The 20,708-nt window shown below is 45.3% G+C and overlaps 1 pseudogene; it reads right to left on the bottom strand.

The window, feature by feature from the left end:
* LOC101447572 (large ribosomal subunit protein uL18 pseudogene) overlaps nucleotides 1-20,708 on the bottom strand; it is a 48,876-nt pseudogene that overhangs the window by 20,253 nt on the left and 7,915 nt on the right.

Raw genomic sequence — 20,708 nt, forward strand, 5'->3', positions numbered from 1 at the left:
GTAATAGGCTGGATGATCCAGTCTGTGACTTTCTCTCCAATCTCATTTTAGAAGAGAATGCCCCAGCCTCAAACACTAATGACACTCCAGTCACTCTGGCCTTTTTTTTCTGTTCCCTGAAGCCCCTAAACTTATTTCTGCCTAGATGCTTGCAAGGCTGACTTCTTCACACCCTTTACATTTCAGCTCAAATGTCACTCCGTCAGAGTACACTTTATCACATCATCCTGGTTTATTCCCTTTCTAGAACTTCTCACTGATAGAACTGATCCTGTTGATTAATTTTCTTATTTGTGGTTTATTAGCCAGGTTCATTTACTACTGAATCCCCAAGGCTGAGAATAGAGCTGGCTTATGTTATACATTTAATAAATACTTGTTGAATAAATGAATGATGGAAGGATGGATGATGGACTTCAATTGTTTAAGTCACTCAATATTTTCTATCTTGTTTCACAGTTGTTTGTATCTGGGTCTTATGACTGGATTGTGAGGTCTTTAAAAACAGGGACTCATTATACTTCATCTCTTTATCTCTGATGCAGCATAGCAGTTGCTCAATAAATAATTATTGGACAAAAACATAAATGGCCCAGGTGCTTTCAAAATACCCTCTACACACCTCTGTCAGCTGTCACTTCACTGCATCTCTTTTCTCAATCAATTCAACCTGACATTTTCTCATGGTTTTGTACATAATATGTGCTCAATAAATGTTAGTGGAAGGAAGGAAAGAAAGAAGAAAGGTAGGAAGAAACAGCTGCCATGAAAGCACTGGGTCTCCAAAGCCCAAATGTCAGTCTTCCTGTGCCTTTGGTACCTAGAGAAGTTGTAAGAACTTCAGGTTTCTGTGGACATTCTGTTTCCCATCCAAGGCACAGGAAGCAGAGGATGTAGAAATTACTTTAGAAAACCATGGTCCCATTCCCTATAGACAGGCAAATTAGTTCAGATGTCATAGCTGATAGCCCAGGAAAACGGTTACCAAGGCATTTCCATTTACATCCGATTACCCACAAAGCCTTAATTGTTTAAATATTTGTTGGAAACGAATTCTTACTAATGAAGAAAAAGGAATGAAAAATGTGCAGCACAGACTATGAAGTCATTTTCTCCCTGTTGAACATTCAGCCTTGTGTTCCTTTCAAGGACTCAAATTAACCTGGGAATTACTCTATTTTATCATTATCCTCCCAGAACTTAGCTTTTTTTTTTTTGAGCTGGAAATGCTCACTTGGAGATGACATTCATTTTTATTATCCCCAGGCATGTGCACAGGTGACTCTTAGTGAAGTTGGGGCTGTGTGGCAGAGAGGTGGAGGGGATGTGGACAGAAGATTTCAGCAAAGAAAAGGCAGAATTTAGATGATAATAGAACATACATAGAAAAGTGAAGTTTAGCCCATTTATCTCGGAGGGTGGTGGTGTCTGAGAAATCTGTGCCTTGTTATAGGGTCAAACATGCTCTTTGAGAGACCCCTCACTGCCTCAACCACATGCTATGAGAATTCATTAAGATAATTAAGATATTAGCTGGGAAATAGAAATGCGGATTGGCTGCTTTAAGAGCCGGAGTCCTAATTTCCAGGAGGCTTGCTTATCTGGTGCTGGTATCCTAGTGGGTGACAATATGAAGACTTTCCATTTAACACAGTCCTCTAACACAACGCCCTGGTCCATCAGTTTGTTCTTCTCCTTTTTCATTGACTATACAACAAAGCCCACTTTCAGACCTTCCACATCCGACCCTATTCTTTTGGCCTCGTCTCCCTCATCCTCTCTCCAGTCTCAGAACACAGTCTCCTCTTTTGTGACTCAGGGTCTTATTTTAAGACAATTCTCCTCAAATATCTTTGCTAAAGGAGCCCACCCACCACTCCATGGGGTCTGTGGAAATAATCTGAGAGGCATAGAATGTCTTCAGCATAGAATTTTGTGTATAACTTTTTAATATGTATGTGAATTTTACATTTGATTCCATTTTAGAGGTCTTTGTGTTTTAATAAAATGTTTAAATGATGAACTTGCTTTTAAATAAGTTGCTCCCAGGAGCTGAGCCATCTTTCTCCAGAGATTTGTACCAGCCTCCCTCTTCATCCCCATGTTGAAAGGGACTGGTTTTCAAAGCTGAGGCTTCAGCTATTCCCAGTCCAAACCTTGCCCTTTCAAGCCCAGCTAAAATGCCACCTCCAGGAACCCTCCTCGGATATTCTCAAGTAGAAGGAACATTTCTGTCTCCTGGAGTCATGCAGAACTTTGCTATATCAGCTGGGAAAGAGAAACAGAGAATGGCTACTTCAAGGCCACAGCCCTAATCTCTATGAGACTGGCCTCTCTGGAAAGAATGTGCTGGAGCCTGGGCATGGGGACGCAGCAACCTGCCAGGTTAACGTGGCCACCTGCAAAACAGGTGTAGTCTTCCTGCCTCTGGAGGCCTGTGTTGCTATCCATGATAGTACCAACCACATTCTCTATGGTTTATTGTCTCCCTTCCCACCCCAAGATATAATGAGTATCTTCATTGGACTGCAAGCTCCTTATTCACCTGTCTGCTGTACCCAGCCTCGGGCTTGACCCCAGGCTGCACTCAGCAAATGAGCTCTGAGTTGAAAAGATTCAGATAGAGAAGCTGCAGTTTTTTTTACACTTGGGATGGATAAATATTGAGGTCGTCAGTTGGCCTTTGTGGCTTACTCTCCCCTCAATCCACTATAGAGTCCACCATAGCTACGTAGAATTCCATCGTTGGGCCTGCCACGTTGCTCCTGAACTTCATTTCAGTTGCTTTTAGATTGGGAGGGAGGAGAGAGCTTAGGTTAGGTTTTGACATGTGGTAATTCTGATTCCAAGCCAATCAGAAATTCCTAACCGGCCAAACCATTAAAGAATGTTACGTATTTTAAAGTGTGGAAAATCTACTGTAATTTGGCTTCTTTAGATATATAATTCTGGAGAGGCATGAACATTAGGACTGACTTATTTTGGAATAAAAACCTGTTCTCTATTCCAATGATAAAAATCAGTAAGTCTTCTAGGTGGAAATAAAGGCGAGGCAAGGCCCCCAAACCGGGGTAGATAGTCACTGTGATTGCAGAGCTAAATCAGGATTCAAATGTATATAATTTACCCTTCAGGTCCTAATGGAATGCTACTAAATGATTCATGAAAAATCTCTGGCATTACATTATAAAGAGTGAAGCATGGGGGAAAAAACAAGATTAAGAACCTGGAGATCCTTCCTGTCATATATGACTTTCTAAAGGCATATTTTCAGGTGTATAACATGCTCCATGATGTGTATTATGACATTTGGATGGACCAGATTACATTGAAATTAAATAAAAAGGATGAATTATCAAAAAGTTAGAACTAGAAACGACCTTCATGATCAGATTGCCCAATGCTTTCTATAAATTAAGCAGGTTGGCTTACAGCAGGGATTTCCAAATACCAGTTCTTGGACAAGAGCCAGGTTCCTGCTGTGTGTTGAATCACCTTGTAAGCTTATTAAACAGACAGATTGCCAGGCTGCATCCCTGGAGCTGTGAGTCAGCCAGGCAGGTCTGGGAACCATTGGGTTTGAGGCAGTCTTCCAGATGTGACACTCAAGGAGCCCATCACGCCAGGCTTTGCCCTGCCCTTCATCATCAGGATGGTCAGAGTAAGGATGAAAATGGCATGAGGGCCAGCTGTACTGGGCCTGGGTCTCTGTGTTAAGAATGACTTTCAGGTCCCACAGTTCTTCAAGTCCCTTGATTCATAGGTAACACCCTCCTTGTTGCCAAGGGCAAACCAACATCTCTAGCCACCCAGTCTTGTTCATTCATTTGTATCACAAATATGTACAGAAAGTGTCTATTGGAAATGCAGCAGTCAGTAAGCACAGGCTCATATTAGTCTAGGGAGGATGGCAGACAACCACACAGATAGTTCTACCTCTGGGATTGCGAAGGAAGAGCAGAGTGCAAGGGGAGCAGCTGCCTCATCCAGATTTGGGGGAGTCAGCTGAGGCTGACGGATGAGTGGAAGTTAGTAAAGGTGAGAGGGAAAGTCCTATCTTGGTTCATCTTCTGGGGTGGGCACATTTCCAACTCAAGTCAACAATTAAAAAAAAAAAAGGGAAAAAGGATCCTAGAGAGGCAACTAAGATTATTGTAATGGAAGCTGTCAAAATCATTCTGCACACAATATAAATTTCTTAGTTTTGATACTTGGGTCATGGTTATGTAAGGTGTTGAACATTAGGGGAAACTGGATGATATGTAGACAGGAATGCTCTATATTACCCTTGCAGCTCTTCTGAAAATTTAAAATTCATTTCAAAATAAAAAGTTGAAAAAAATAATCATTCAGTACAGAGAAGGGAGGACAGAATCAAGGTAGTGTCAGCAGGGGGTGGCCAAAGTAGCCATATTCGAGAGATATTTAGAAGGTAGAATGAAGAGTTACTTAATTGACCTCTCAAACCTCAGTTTCTTCATCTAAAAAGTGAGGACAATACTTTGTCCTTTGAAAATTAGAGATAATGCATGTTAGATCCCTTTCATGGTGTCTGGCACATATTGGGTGCTTGAAAAATGGCAGCCATCATCATGGGCTCTTCTGGGCTCCAGAGCATTCTGTGCATCTATCTACTGGATCACTGACCCCAATGAATGGAAACTTGTTCCTTAGGCATTTCTCCCAATTCCAGCCTCCACTGACTGCCACCTTCTTAAGGACAGCTGCAATGTCTTATTCAGCTTAGATTTCCCTAACCACCAACACTCAGCAGCTGTCCTGGAGGAGACATTCATTCTGCAGGATCAGAATGAAGCACAGGAGGTAGGCCCTGCCCAGGAGATGTTCATGGAAAGATCTCAAGAAAGGAATGGCAAATCAGGGAGACTGATGGGGATACTTGGCACTAACAGGCTGGCTGACTCATCCAAACACATAGAGTAGCTCTACTGAATCCAAAAAAGGAGAGGGAGAGGGAGAGGGGGAGGGGGAGGGGGAGGAAAGTAAGTTTAAAAATCAGGATACAAACTGATTAAAGATTTGAGTAGGTGCCAGGTATAAGAAGGATTCCTTGAATATCCAGGGATTAGAGTTTTCAAGTCATTTCAATAATTCCATAGGAACATCTCTGAAGTCAAGGGCATTTCAGGTTACCAACAACTGAGAGCCCAGAGTGGCCTAAATGCAAAGCTTCCAGGTCTCTTCCTGCCTTTTCATACTTGTACACTATTCCCCAGCATCTGATATTCTCACACCTCCACGTTTGCCTACATGCTGGGCCTTCAGCCAGAAATGCCCCTCTCCACCTCTTCTCTTGCACTGTGGAAACTCCTAATTACCTTTTAAAACTCATGGAATATTTCCCCTTTTCTGTGAAGCTTTCCCTCTCTCCCACCATTGCCCAGAATCAGTTGCTAGATTTTCAGCCCTCCCTAAACCTATCTATATACCTCAAGCCTGGCATTTAGCAAAGTGGATGGTGACAAAATATTGACCTGTCTGGTTCTCCCACCAGATCTGCAAGCTCTGTGAAGACAGGGACCATGCATTTTTACCTTTGTATTCCCTGTACCTGCTACACAGCAGGTTTTCTGTTATTTCAAGTCAACTCTTGATAGGAATCTCAACTCAAAGCCCTGTGGCTTCCCCTGGGTTTGGCTGAACAGACAGCCTAGTCAAGCTAAATGGTGCCATCTCTTCCAGTCCAAACCAGCACTTTCCACGGGGTCAAATGTGGGCTGCCAGTGAATGTCCAACTGATGTCCAACCTGATTTCCTCTGCTTGAAAATCTGCCTGGGAGGTCCCCAGGCTGGACTCAGTTAGGCTGAGGCTGAGCTTGGTAGGAGCTAATGGGCTAGGCTGGTAGCTTCCCCAATATGCTCTAATAGAGACTACAAACAATTGACTGGTAGATCCCAGTGCCATGTTGCAGAATTCTGTGACTGCCCTTATGTGTGTGTATGAGTAGCTCATGGTTCAAGGCCAGCAAAACCCAATAGACAATTTCAGCCTGTGCAAATGCTGGAGCTCCTTGGGCTTCTTTCTCTCCTTCCAAGTGGTTTTTCCTCAGTCATCTGTCTCCTTAAAATAGTACTTTTCTTTTTTCATCTAGGACTTCTACTCTTCTGATGCCCGTAAGGACAGGTGTAGCAAAGTGGAAGTCAGAAGAGAAATGGCAAAGATATTAATGGCTTTTCTGAGGTTGAAAGTTCTCTAAAAAAAAGAGTGTCTATTCCAATCCATTCTTCCCATAGATGGAGAAACTGAGATCTAGATGGAAGAAGGACTTGCTTAAGATCATGCAGAGTGAGGAATAAAGTTTAGTTTCCTGACCTCAGACCATTTAACCACCTGAGAAACTCATCTTCTCCAGGAATGAAGAGAGTTAAGGTTAATTTTTTGAAAAGATTTCTTTTTTTCTTTCTCTCTCTCCCCCTCCCCATTGTCTGTTCTCTGTGTCCATATATTGTGCATTCTTCGGTGTCTGCATATCTTCTCTTTAGGCAGCACCAGGAACCGATCCTGAGATCTTCTGGAGTAGGAGAGAGGAGTTCCATCTTTTGTGCCACCTCAGCTCCCTAGTCTGCTGCATCTCTTATTGTCTCTCCTCTGTGTCTCTTTTTGTTGTGTCACCTTGCTGTGCCAGCTGTCTGCTCGGGCCAGCTTGCCATGTGGGCCAGTGCGCCTATGTGGGCCAGCACTTCTGCACAGGCCCACACTCCATTGGACCAGCTCACCATGCAGGCCAGCACTCCACATGGGTCAGCTCACTGTACGGGCCATCATTCTGCATGAGCCAGCTCTCTACTGGGGACAGCTCGCTGTGTAGCCCAGCTTGCCTTCACCAGGAAGCCCTGGGTATCAAATCCTGGACCTCCCATATGGTAGACAGGAGCCCAATTGTTTGAGGCATATCCACTCCCTGAGAGTTAAGGTTTAATTGCTGTGTGATAGCTGAGCCATGAAGAAAGTTCCCTTAAACTCCTCCCATGCTTCTGCCGACTTAAAAGAGTATTAACTACTCAAAGAGATACCTTCTCCATTCAAAGGGACCCCTTGACAGGGCAGAAGAGACAGTGCTGCCCAGTGTTATGGCATTGACACTGTAGGTTACTGGTGATCACATCTCATGCAGTGTTATAGAGATAAAAATGGATTTGGATGTTGACTGAAAATTCAAAATGATTCACGTTACTTCTCATTGAAACAAAAAATGGTTCATTCTTCACCATTTATGATAAGGCCCAAGTGTTCCTTTCAAATAGTATCTTGACAGTAAGAGGAAATAAAGAATCCTTGGATTCATTTAAAACTCAAGTCAACAAGAACCAAATTACATGCCAACTCTCTCACGTTGACGGGAGTTGATTCTGTCACCACTTGTCTTACGCTACGGTTCCCCCCACCATTCCTCAACATAAGCCCTAATAGGGCTGTGATAAACAGAAGTTTGCATTCCTCAGGCTGGCTTCAAAGCACCCCACCCCAACCTGCCACCCCCCTGCCCTTATCTGCTTCTACTTCCATTCTCATACCTCAAATATTGGCATGCATTCCTTTCTTGCTTGCTGCACCAGTCCTGCCTCTTTCTCTTTGCCTGGAATTCCCTTTTCTTCCTCAATTCCTTGCTTCCATCTTTACCTGCCAAGAGAAGGTCATACAACAACCTTATATCTCTCCAGTCTAATATTTCCTTCACTGACTCTCCAAGGCACTTTAGTTGCCTCTCTTGTGGAGCACAGGACTTCCTGCCTCCCGATATATTCTCCATCCATTCCTCTGGCCATCTCTTCATTTAACAACCATCTGTTGAATATTTTCCATATACCAATCATGGTGCAGGCTCCAAGGAGCTCACATTCCAACATGGAACACAGAAAACACATGATTATAACACAGAATGGCTGCCACAATGAGATATTTCTGAAGAAAATGGGAAATCATTGAAGGATTTTAAAGAGGAGAAGTGATGCTAGGAGCACATAAGCATTTTAAGGACTGTTCTTGGAGTGATGTGGAGGACAGTTTTGATGAGGGTGGGAGTGTGGAGTGAGAATAAAAATGGAACTAAAGTGAAAGTAAGAAGACTAATTCAGATGTTATTGTAACAATTCCAGCAAGATATTAAAATTTGTCCCAAAGGAGAAACAAAGGGAATACAGTAGGAAATATGGGATGGAACTGACAGGAGGTAGTGGGTATAAGGGATTGAGTATGTCTAACACCTCAAGGCTTCTGACTGGGGCTCTTGAGCAGAAGGTGATGTCACTCCACTGGTACAGTAGTCAGTCATTGGTCAGTCACTGGTACAAGAACTACAGAAAGCAGGACCAGGTGTGAGGGAAGGGAGAGGAGCTCACTCCTGAACGAGCTGTTTTGAAGATAGGGATGGAGGTGGTTAGAAGGTCTCCAGTAGGCTGGAGAGATGTATGGATGTATTTCCCCTCCTGGCCCTCTTGGTTAGCAGTAGGGACCGAATGAGTTACCCCGATTCCTTCCTTCCTCTCTTGAGTGTAGTAGATTCTCATTTGCTTTGTGAATCCAGAAATGATGGAAATCTCAAAACACATGATATAAGCGTAGAGAAGACAGCCACGTTGAGGGGGCAGAGTAACTAGTGGGAGTACAATTGTTCTGATTTGCCACTCAGAATGACTCCCTGACCCCTGGTTCCACCACCTACCATGGGATGCTAGGTTCCACTGCCACGATGTCAGGTTGTTCTCATCTGCCAGCACTGTGAGTTTGTGGAAGAAGCACTGAGCTAGGACTTGGGAGTCTGAGGTGGTAATTCTGGCCATGTCTTTAGACAAGTCACACCCCTTATCTAGATCAGTTTTCTCCTTTGTACACCGAGGAAGGAGGACTGCAGGACCTGAAGGCCTCCTCCAAATTTAAACCACTACATCCCAGAGCTATCATGAGGAAATACTAATTTAAAGAACCATAATCACACCTGACATACTTCAAGACTCACTGAATGAGGAAAAAGACTGGTGAAATGACTATCAAATGTCCCTTAAAGACACCCAAGCCATGAAAGAATTACTCACTGACATCTGGCTCCTTCCCAGGAGAACAGAGGTTTTTATTATCTCACCCACAAACAGGAGATTAAGTGATCTCTTAGCGTCAGGGGTGCCTCTGACTCTAATGATGACAAATGAAGCATATCCACATTTCCTGCAAAATAAAAATTCACTTTGTGTGGAGAATACAGAGATTTTGTCATTGTTGATGCCTGAGGAAGCGGGTGGGGATGTGGAAGGCCTACAGCTTGGGCTGGGGGTGGAGCCCTTGGTGAGGAGCCCAAATTACCGCCCAGACCCAAGTTTGCTTATATGTGCTAGAGTGGAGGGCTCATGGGGTGGGAAGCCCAGTGCGATTTGGTTTGGATCCTGGCTCTGCTACCTAATCATTATATGACCTTGGATAGTGATTCGATCTCTCTTAGCCTCTGTTTCTTCATCTGTAGAATGAGAATAGCAACACTTACCCTGGGAGGTAACTGTGAGGATGAAATAAGAGAATGTAGAGTTGGGGTCTGGTAAGGAGAGTGAGGGTAGTAAAGCTTACCTGCTGCAATAGTTATAGACACATTATTTTTCAATCACCTTCGACAGTTGTTTAAGCCAAACACAGGCTGCCAGTGGGTGAGTGGGGTACATGGCCCCCTCAGGGTCCTTTGGCTGTAGGCGGAGGAGAAGAGGGCCCCCTTCTTCTTTTATACACAAAGGGGTAGGTCTGTCTCCTGAAGCCTTGGGGAGCCCTTCCACATGCACCTGCTGAGGCTAGTGGGTTAGGCAAATGCCAGCCACATTTTGCAAAATAGCCTGTGCGGGGCCCTTGATAGTTGGCAGGATTGCTGTAGTCTGACGTGGACACTTCTCAATCGGGGATCAACTTTGTGGCAAGGATTAATCCTGTTTGCCTTCTTCTTAACCTCTCAGGGGTGGGGCTCTAGTTCCGGTGAGCTGCAGTTTAAATGAAATCCAGGATTTAGTTTTTCTATGTGAAGCATAGCAGGAAGTTCTCTGTGTTTAAATCAAGGCACCCAGCATGACCTCCAACCTCTTCCAGCTGCCACCCACAAGCTGTGGTGGGGGTGTCAGTCAGAAGGGGTACTCGGGGAGCAGAGAGGTGAGGGCAGAGGGGCACGAATGGGCAACATTCATTGACTTATCACCTACTTTCACCTAGCCTGGTGCCAGACACAGGCAGAGGTGAGGGAGGCTGTGGGGAGCAGTGGGGTTTTACTTCAAGAAAGAGATTCTGTAGGGGTAGAGGGGGCCCCCGCATAGCTCTGTTGCAAAGTGAAATACAAGCTCCCAAAGAGAAGCTGAGACATGATGCTTTGTCCTGCAATCACAGGCTGCATTCCAGGCCACTGGCCCCTCACGCTCTGGCCTCGGGCTTTAAAGACATTCCAGCCACAAACCTGAAAGAATTCACGTGCAATCAAGGTAGGCACCTGGGTCTGGAAGGGAAAACAAAAACAGCAGCTGCCTGGGAGATGAAGGGAACATTTATTCATTTATTCATTCCATGGGTCTTCTGCAGCTTTGATTTGTCTTTGACTTTGGGGAGCACCTACCCTAGAGCAAGACCTCAGTAGGTAACTGACAATGAAGAAATAACAAAGGATTGAATGAATGGGTGTTCCGAGGGGAGCAGGCCCTGCCAAGGGACAGGCCCTGCCACAGAGGGCTTTATGGGACAAAATTCAGAGTTCTAGATCTCATAGAACTCTGCTATGGCAGGTTCAGATTCAGGCTTCTGAGTATAGTAACTGATTCTTCTTAGGGCAATTTACAAGCCCCACTGAGGCAAATGCCCAGGCTCCTGAGAAGGGAAGAATGTAACTCAGATTCTTGAACTTGCACTTAACGCGGGTAAAAAAATTACCAACAGCACAAAAATATCTGCATTTTAGGTCTCATCAGAAAGCCCAACTAAGACTTCAGGTGTGAAGACCAGAGTGGCCAACTCAATTGCTGGTCTTGGCACTCACCACCATCTGCCCTCCGCCTTCCCCCTGCCTTTTCCTGCTTGTCACTCAGAACCCACTTCTCTCGCCCCCACCGCTGTGCACACACCTCTACTTGCTCTTACCACACACTCCTCAAACTCTCCTGAATTTCCCCACGTCTTTGACTTTGCTCCCACATGATCTCCCTTTATCTCTGCCCATTCAACCTTCAGCCACCCACACAATTCCTGACCCAGTGAAGTTTTCCCCAATTCCTCCACTCAAGATGAATCCCCCTCAGCTGTGTTAATGGAGTCAGGTGATTGTATCTCTGAGAATGAGCGGCTTCAAGTAGGTAGTGACTGGCTGAGAAAAGTGAAGACCTCTTTAGCCAGTGGGTCCCAGCTTCACTGTGTGCCTGCTGATTGGCCACAGGGAAAAGGGCCCCAGGGACTTGGTTCCTGGGCAAGACATTAAACTGGAGGAGACAGGACGGTGTTAATTGAGAAGGTAGCTCTGGGAGGAGGGAAGCTGCAGGCCAGGACAGCATTTCCCTGCTAATGGTGAGCTGCTTGATGCTCCACAGCTGCCAGGCAAGGTTAGGCCCGGGCTTTGCCCTGCACAGGGACTCCCAGCCCAGGCGATGCGTGGGGGAGGAAGTGCAACCACCCTCCACTACTGAGCTGTACCCTCTGCTGGGTGGGGGGAGGAGGGATCACTTTTCCAAAGGAAGGAGTGGCACTATCTAACCCTCACAAAGGTAAAGTATGGGCTACAGGCCTGCCCCTCTCATTTGTAGGCCCAGGGGCAAGAATAAAAAGGAAGGGGGTGGAGGCATATACTTTATGAATATCATTTAGAAGTTATAAAATAAGGTTAAAACTATTAACTAAAATATATTCTAACCTGTTACCAGGACAAATACACCTTACTAATGACTAAAGGCCAAGATCTAATATTGAATTCTCAGACTCTTAGAGTTTTGTACCAAAATGCAGTAGCACTAGGAGAACTTTCCCCTGGCCCATGGCCTGCTGTCTCTCTTCCTGACTGGAAGGGGCCTTGTCTGGATACTCCAGCTCATACTCCAAGTTCTCTTCCAAATCCCTTGACTGCAGCCATGTTTGGGCTACCCCTGGGCCTAGGGGTGCACACATTGGCAGTGAAGCCCTAACTTCAGAGAAAAAAGGCCTGGCATCGAATTTGGGGGTCTCAGGTACCCAGGATAAGGTTTAGGTTAGGAGTGCCAGCTCCTGGTGGCTCTGTGCCCTTGACCTCTCAAATGCCTTGCCCCATGGAGTTAGTCATGGCCCTGTAAAGCACAGGAGCCTCCTCACACAGCCCTCCTGATGGAATTGCTGGACCGGTAGCAGCCCCAGGCACTGAGTTGCACAGCTCAGCAGGTGGAGCTGATGAGCCATCAGGCAAACGTGGGCTGTCATCTAAAGACACCTCGCCTGCCCAAGGCCAGATGGTGATATTTGAATGGTTGATTTCTGCTCTTCCAAGGAGCCTTGTCATGCCATTTTTATACTCTGGGTAGCAAGGAGCACTGTCCTTCATGGCCTAAGTACTCAAGGGGTGCTTTTAAATTTGCTTTTGGTATGTGCATTGCAAACAGCAGCGGACTTGGAATCAGCCACTTGGGTCCTGTGCCAGCTCTACCACAGCTCACTCTGCCGCTAAAGCACGTTGTATTACCTCCAGGTCCTTATGCCTCCCCATCCCTAAGATAAGGGTGTTGGGCCAAACGATTTCCAAAGTCCCATTCGAGTCTAAAGGTTTGTGGTTTATGACAGCTGAGAGGAAAGTTTTTCTTATCTGCCAATAGTTCTAAACCCTAGCACTCCCTGAAATCACCAGGGAGCTTTAAAAAAAAAAAACAAAGAAACAAAACAAAACAAAGCCACCTGAGCACAGGCCGCAGAGTTCCTGATTGGATTATTCTGGTGGGGTGCAGGCACTGGTATTTCTCCAAAGTTCCCTAGATGATTCCGCTTTGCAGCCATGGTTGAGAAGCACAGAGTTGGATAAGAGGCTCTCCCCACCCCCCACAACCCACTGGCCTTGAGGAAAAACGTAGCCGGATGGGTGCCCCCAGGCCAAAGCAGAGCAGCTGGAGGGAAGGCGAGGGCTGGGAGCCGAAGTGGGGGGTGGTCTCCTGGTTACTCTCCAGGACAGTGTGGGTGAATAGAGTCAATTTCCTCGCCTCCCAGGCTCCTCACCTCCCTCCCCACCCTCCCATTCTCCAGCTGAGAACAGAAGGGGAGGAGAAGACAGAGCAGGCAGCTGCCTAATCTGGGGAGATTTTCTCAGGGGTGGGGACGGGGATGGGGAGCTGGCTTTTGGTTCCAGACTTCCTCCTCCTTCACCACTCGAGCTGGAGCAGCCAGAAGGAGCCCTGGGGCTGGAATCCCAGCTGCTGGCAGTTGTTCCCATGTTATCTCCCTGACAGCTGCAAATCTCCTGAAGTGGGGTGTATGTGTTTGTGTGTGTGTCCAATGGGCAAGCATGTACTCTCTAGCAGGAAAAATACAATGAAGAGGTAGAGTGTAGAGCCGATGTGGGTACCTATTCTTACCAGGCTTCAAGACACCCTTTTTTTTTCCCTGACCCCCACCCACCTCCAATCTGTGTGACGCCCCATCTCAGTGCTCCCATAAATTCCCTGCCCTTCTTCTCCTTGAGGTCCTGTGCCAGAGGCAGTTTGAATAATTCTACTGGCTATCATTTTTTGAGTTTCTACAATGTGCCAGGCATGCCTCTAAGTACTTAAGGTCAAGGTCGATGATTTTATTTCAACTGCATAGCAACCCGACGAAGCAAGCACTACATTTATTCCTATTTTACAAGATTAGACCAAGCCACAGGAAAGTTAATTTTTACTCCAAGATCATACAACTGCCCAAACTCAAAGTCCGGCAGCCTAATGCCAGAGCCCAATGCTGCTTTTCTGCCTCCTGTCATTTCCTGGCTAAGGATGAAGGCGTCTTTGAGTAAAGCATATTCCACCAGTAGTACTGCCGACAGGAGCATACATTTCACACTTTGATATTTTTGTTTAGACTGGGATTCTTCTTGGATGAGCTGGGCTGAATTCATGAGCCACAGAACCAGAAGCTCCTGCCGTCGCCCCTGTTGGACTGTGCTTCAGGGGGGCTGCAGGATGTGGCCTGAGAGAAAGAATGGCCCAGGGCAGCACTGCCCACACTGGACCCCAGGAACCAGAATGTCATCTTAAAAACACTGAAAAAGGGAAACCCTGATGATGGACCTTCCGAAGGCTGTGTGCACTAGGTGGTTTTCCCAGAGGTAACAGGCTGTGTGGACATGTCTACAACCCATGGTACTCGGTGAGGACGCTTGGTGTACATCTCCAAGGAGGCAGGTTGGGGCCTGGATAGAGCCTATGACTTGCTCCCCAAAAAGCCATTTTGTTTTTTGTGTGAATTTTTGCTGAGCCTCCTCGGGTGGTGTGTGCGTGGCTGGTAAGGATGGGCAGTCTGCCAAGAGAGGGACAACGAGAGAAGCCAACATCTTCACCTCGCAAGTGCATGTTCAAGGCAGAGAGTTATCAGTCAATGAAGAAAGGTAGACCATTCACCGCATAGTCAAACTCTCCAACAATCTCATTTTAGCTCCAGAATTGCGCTCTTAGTGTGAATTCCCTTTGTCCTCTCTCTTGAACTAGATTTTCTTCCCATTTGGTTGATTACTAGTTGTGCGGAGAGGTCCTTCCATTTTCCTTTACTAGGTTTTAAGTTTTCATGCATTGACACGTAAAACAATTAAAATTCTTTACCAGAGAAAGCCCCACCTCAGAGAGTGGGCTTTTATGGTCTCAAATTTTAAGTTGCTCAAGAATCTTCGGGCTGTCTTGTTAAGATGCACATTCTGGTTCCATAGGTCTGGGGTGGGACCTGGACTTTCCATGTCTAACAAGCTGCCAGGTAACCTCAGCGCTGCTCGCCCCCAGACCACACTTAGAGGAACAAGGTCGTAGAGGGCTGTGGTGAGGAGACTGGAGCCTTGATCAGCCTCCTGCCTTCTCCACTCAGGGGTGTTTCTGCCCTGAGTCCCAGAAGCCAGGCTTCCTAGAAAAGGCAGGCTGTATTCGGAACTCCCACCCCTTTCAGTCTCTGACAGGTGACAGCTAACCCCCCTCCAAAAGCAGGGGTTGTTTGAAAGAAACCCTGGCCGTGATTCACCAGACTGCACATACACAGGCTGCTGATGGGTTGTAACATGTCCCAGGTTGGGATGCCACAGGCTTTGAAAAGAGAGGATTGACTTTCCCAGGTGACTCTTAGCAGTGTTGCTTCCAATCTGGGTCTGAAGGCGGAGTTACATTTCAGGGATGGACCTGGGCTCCAAAGAAAGGACGTGCTAGTTAGCAAGAGGCCCTGCTCAGAAGAGGACTCAGGTCTTCCACTGACCTCCCCACAGTGAATCAGATTTCCCTATTAATCAGTTCAGACCTTATGAAATTTCCCTTTCTGAAGGTCAAAATTGTTTCCATATTGGCAATTTCATCTGTTTTATAAAATTTATAGTATAGCCCAAACTGAGATCTACCTCAGAGTATGCACTGGGGCATACTTGTTGCCCACAGAACCCAGGCAGAGGAATACACAGACCAGAATCCCCCAAAAGGCAAGGCAGAGGGAAGCCCCCATTACCACGTCAGCCTTTGTGTGTGCATTCGTCAGCCAACCACTGCTTCACTCCGACCCCAGGTGAGCTCTTGATTTAGACACTGAGGGACTGGGCTGAGGAGCATTTGATGAAGGTAGTAGCTTTCAGCAGTGCCCATGGTCTGTGGGAGGAGGTCCAAACGCCTGGCAGTAGAGCCTTCCCTCCCTTGGCCGCACGTGCCTGCCCAGCACTTTACTACTCCCTGTTCTGGCACCTCCAGCTGCCAGGAATGACTCCTCCCCTGACAAACCTGGTACCTGGTACTTCTTCCAGGCCTTGCTCACATCCTTCTCTCTCCCCAGACGGTGGCCTCTGCCAGCTCCACTTGATGAAAATCTTGTCCATCTTTTTGGTTTCAGCTCCAAGGCCACCTCCTGCGTGAAACCTTTTCTGATTTCCATTATCCCCATTCAAAACGATCTCTCCCTATTGTCTTCCATAGGACTTTAAAGCTCTCTTAAGAGTTTTTGTGTTCATTTGTTCATTCTTTCTTTGATTCATTTAGAAAATTCATATCATCCTGCCATGTGTAGAAACTGCTCTAGGTGCCAGGTTTACAGTGGAGGGCAAGGCAAGCAGAGTCCCTGACCCCATGGGCGGTAAACTAGGAAACAAATAAACAAATAAATAGATCATACAGTGGCAGGGGATGACTAGAGCAGGGTAGGAAGATGGAGAATGAAGGGCTAGGGAGATTATTTTAGATATGGTTTTCCAGAAGGGCCTCTTTGAAGAGGTGAACCTGAATAAAGTGAGCAGAAACCTGAATGAAATGGAGAGTGAGTAATAAAACGATCTGGGGAAAGAGCATTGCAGCAGAGGGCGCAGTAAAGGCAAAGCTCTAAGATAGAAAAGCATTTGGCTGGTTCTGGGCAGGTGCTTCTCAAAGTTTATTGTACAGAGTAGTCACCTGGGGATTAGTTGAAATGCAGATTCTGGTTCAGCAGGTCTGGGGTGGGGTCTGCATGTCTAACAAGCTCCACATGATGCCCATGCTGGGGGTATCAGGACCATTCTTGGAGTAGGCAAGGAAGCCATGACCCAGAAACAGTAAGCAATGTGCAATGGGAGCAGAAGGAAATTGGAGATCCGTGGGCCATGAGGCCAGAGAGGAGGACAGGGGCCACACCACACCATGTGCAGCCTCCACGGCCACAGCATAGAGGTGGGGTTTCTTCTACTTGCAAGGACCAGCAATTGGAGAGTTTCGAGCAGGGGAGTAATATAATCTGGTTTTCACTTTTTAAAAATTCCCTCACTTCTGATATTAGAGACTAGCTGGGGAATAGGGAAGGGAAAGTGGAGACAGGGAGGAGAGGTGAGAGGCTGTTTAAGTACCCAGGTACGAGAAGGTGGCTGGGACTAGGTGGTCATTGCAGAAGTAGAGAAATGTTCATATGGAACTGCACGGTTTATGCTCTGGGTATCCCTTGAGAATACGGTCTGTGTCTCAACCATGCTCTCTCATGAAAGGCAATATCCCACTAGCTACTGTAACCTTCTCAATTCCCACTCCTGAATCAACCTACTGCAACCTGGCTTCTGCCTCTCTTCTACTGGAAGTGTTCTCCAAGAGGCCACTGGCGACCTTCATATAGTAAAATAACTCCATCTTAAAAGTCTCTCTCACCACTCCTATTCAACATTTTATTGGAGGTCCTAGTCAGTTCAGTAAGGTATACAGGACACAGCAGCAGACTTGGCCCAGTGGTTAGGGCATCCATCTACTACATGGGAAGTCCGTGGTTCAAACCCTGGGCCTCCTTGACCCATGTGGAGCTGACCCATGCACAGTGCTGATGCGTGTAAGGATTGCCCTGCCATGCAGGGGTGTCCCCGCATAGGGGAGCCCCACGCACAAGGAGTGCGCCCCATAAGGAGAGCCACCCAGCCCTAAAGAAAGTGCAGCCTGCCCAGGAATGGCGCCACACACACAGAGAACTGACACAACAAGATGACACGACAAAAAAAAGAAACACAGATTCCCGTGCCACTGACAACAACAGAAGTGGACAAAGAAGATGCAGCAAAAGACACAGAGAACAGACAACTGGGGTGGGGGGTGGAAGGGGAGAGAAATAATAAATAAATCTTTTTTTAAAAAAAAGGTATAGGACAAAACAAAACAAAGCACACTAACAAGGGAAAAAATACACATTGTAAAGAAGGAAGTAACTATCTTTTTGCCAGTGATATTGTTGTGTATATAGAAACTCACATAAAATATTTTAAAAAGCTATTAGAACCAATAAATGAATTTAGCAAGGCCTCAGGATATGATTGATCACAGAAATTTAATTATATTTCTATATGCTAGTAAAGAACAATCCAAAAATTAAAACTTAAAAAAAAATCCATTCACAAAAGCATAAAATGACTTAGGAATACATTTAATAAAGACTAACACTCACGCTTTTTGAAAACGTCAAAACTTTGTTGAGAGGGGAGTAGATGTGACTCAGGAGGTTGAGTGCCTGCTTCTCACATGGGAGGTCCCAGGTTCAGTCACCAATGCCTCCTAAAAAGAAATAAACAAAACAACAGGCAAATAGGTGAAAGAGCCAACTCAGGGGTGCCGATGTGGCTCACTGGTTGAGCACCAGCTTCCCACATGTGAGGTCTGGGGCTCATTTCCTGGCCCCAATACCATGAAAAAAAAGCTTTGTTGGGAGAAATTAAAGAAGACTTGAATAAACAGAGATATACCATATTCATGGTTTTGAGGTCTCATTATTGTTAAAGATGGCAACTCTCTCCAAATGAATATATAGACCAATGTAACCCCAATAAAAATACCAGGGAGCTTTCTTATAGAAATTGACAAGCTGATTCTAAAATTTATCTGGAAATACAAATGATCAAGACTGAACAAAACAATCTTTTAAAAGAACAAAGTTGGAAGAATTACACTACCTGACTTTAAGATGCTCTGTAAAGCTACAGCAAGAGTATACATAAGAGTATGGTATTGGATAATGATAGATCAGTGAAACAGTCGAACAGAACTGAGACTACAGAAATAGACCCTCATTTATAATGTAGATTGATTTCAATGAAAGTACCAAGGTAATTTAATTGGGAAGGAAAAATTACATTAACCTTGACCCTTTCCTCATACCATACACAAAATTAATTCAAAATAGATCATAAACCTAAATGTAAGAGCTAAAACTTTAACCCTTCTAGAAGAAAATATGGAAGAATATCTTTGTTATCTTGTAGGGGTTCTTAATCTTTTTTGTTCCACAGACCCCTTTGCCAGTCAGGTGAGAAGAGAACCATGGGCCCCTTAGTCAACTATACTGTGCATTGTTTAATAAATATATCAAACCCACACCAACACATCCCCATAAGAATAATGTGTTTTGGAATTTCTATTTAAACTCATGGACCTGTAGTTATGAACACTCAAGCAAAGATTTCTTAGGATACAAAAGTATACATAATTTTAAAAAAACATTCATTAGACTTCATCAAAATTAAAAACTTTTGCTTGGTAAAAGACAGCATTAACAAAATGCAAAGGTAGGCGGCGGACTTGGCCCAGTGGTTAGGGCGTCCGCCTACCACATGGGAGGTCCGCAGTTCAAACCCCGGGCCTCCTTGATCCGTGTGGAGCTGGCCTATGTGCAGTGCTGATGCGCGCAAGGAGTGCCCTGCCACGCAGGGGTGTCCCCCACATAGGGGAGTCCCACACACAAGGAGTGCGCCCCGTAAGGAAAGCCGCCCAGCACAAAAGAAAGTGCAGCCTGCCCAGGAATGGCGCCGCACACATGGAGAGCTGACACAACAAGATCACACAACAAAAAGAAATACAGTTTCCTGTGCTGCTGACAACAACAGAAGCAGACAAAGAAGAAGACGCAGCAAATAGACACAGAGAACAGACAACTGGGGTGGAGGGGAAAAGGGAGAGAAATAAATAAATCTTTAAAAAAATGCAAAGGTAAACCACAGATTGGAAGAAAATAGTTGCTATCTATCTGAGGTATTCAGATACTATAAAGAACTGTTATGACTCAATAAGAAGACAACAAATGAACCAATTAAAACAATGGGGAAAAAATTGAACAAATACTTCACCAAAGAAAATACAATAGTCTACAAGCACATGAAAAAATGCCCAACGTAGCTAGTCATTAAGGAAATACAAAGGTGAAAATGTGGAGAAACTGGAACCCTCACACATTGCTGATGGTAATATAAAATGGTATACCCTCTTTGGAAAACAGTTTGGCAGTTTCTTTAAAAATTAAACACATGCTTACCATCCAACCCAGAAATTCCACTCTTAAATGAGAGAACTAAAAACTTGCATCTTCTGAAACCTTGTATGTAAATGTCCATTGCAGTATTATTCATAATAACCTCAAATTGGAAGCAAAGCAAACGTCCATCAACCAGAGGATGTATAAACAAAATATGCTATATTTACACAATGAAATACTGCCCACTATAAAAAAGGACCAAATTGCAAATAGCAATGTGAAGGCTAAATGGAAGAAGGCAGACAGAAAAGCCTATAGGCCGCATGATTCTATTTGTATGAAATTTCTTGGAATGGTAAGACTGTAGTAAAAAAAAGTGTATCTGGATTGCCTGGGGCTAGGAGTGGGACTAGGGTGTCACTGTAAAGGGGGATGAGGGAAATTTTTGTGGTGGTGAAATGGTCTGAAAACTTCCAAAAATGGTAGTGGTTGCACAACTGTGTAAATTCATGAAAACTCATTGAAACATACATTTAAAAGGAGTGAATTTTATAGTGTGCAAATTATACCACAATAAAGTTGTAACAGAAAAATCTTTAATATAGTAACTTAAAAGAAGTCCACACACCCGTCTCTGCTTTGGACCCCTGTGGGTCTCCCCTTTTCTGGTCTCCCTCCTACTTGCCTGATGGTTTCCAGCTGCCTTCATGGACCACCTTCTGCTGCTAACTCTGCAGCTAGGGCCCCTCTCAGGGTTCTGCCCTTGACTTACTCAGGCTCCTGCTTCAACTATTACCTAGGAGCTGGAACTCTCAAAGGAACATCCCACATCCCC

The sequence above is a fragment of the Dasypus novemcinctus genome, chromosome 4 (assembly GCF_030445035.2).
Source record: "Dasypus novemcinctus isolate mDasNov1 chromosome 4, mDasNov1.1.hap2, whole genome shotgun sequence".
NCBI classification, from domain to species: Eukaryota; Metazoa; Chordata; class Mammalia; order Cingulata; family Dasypodidae; genus Dasypus; species Dasypus novemcinctus.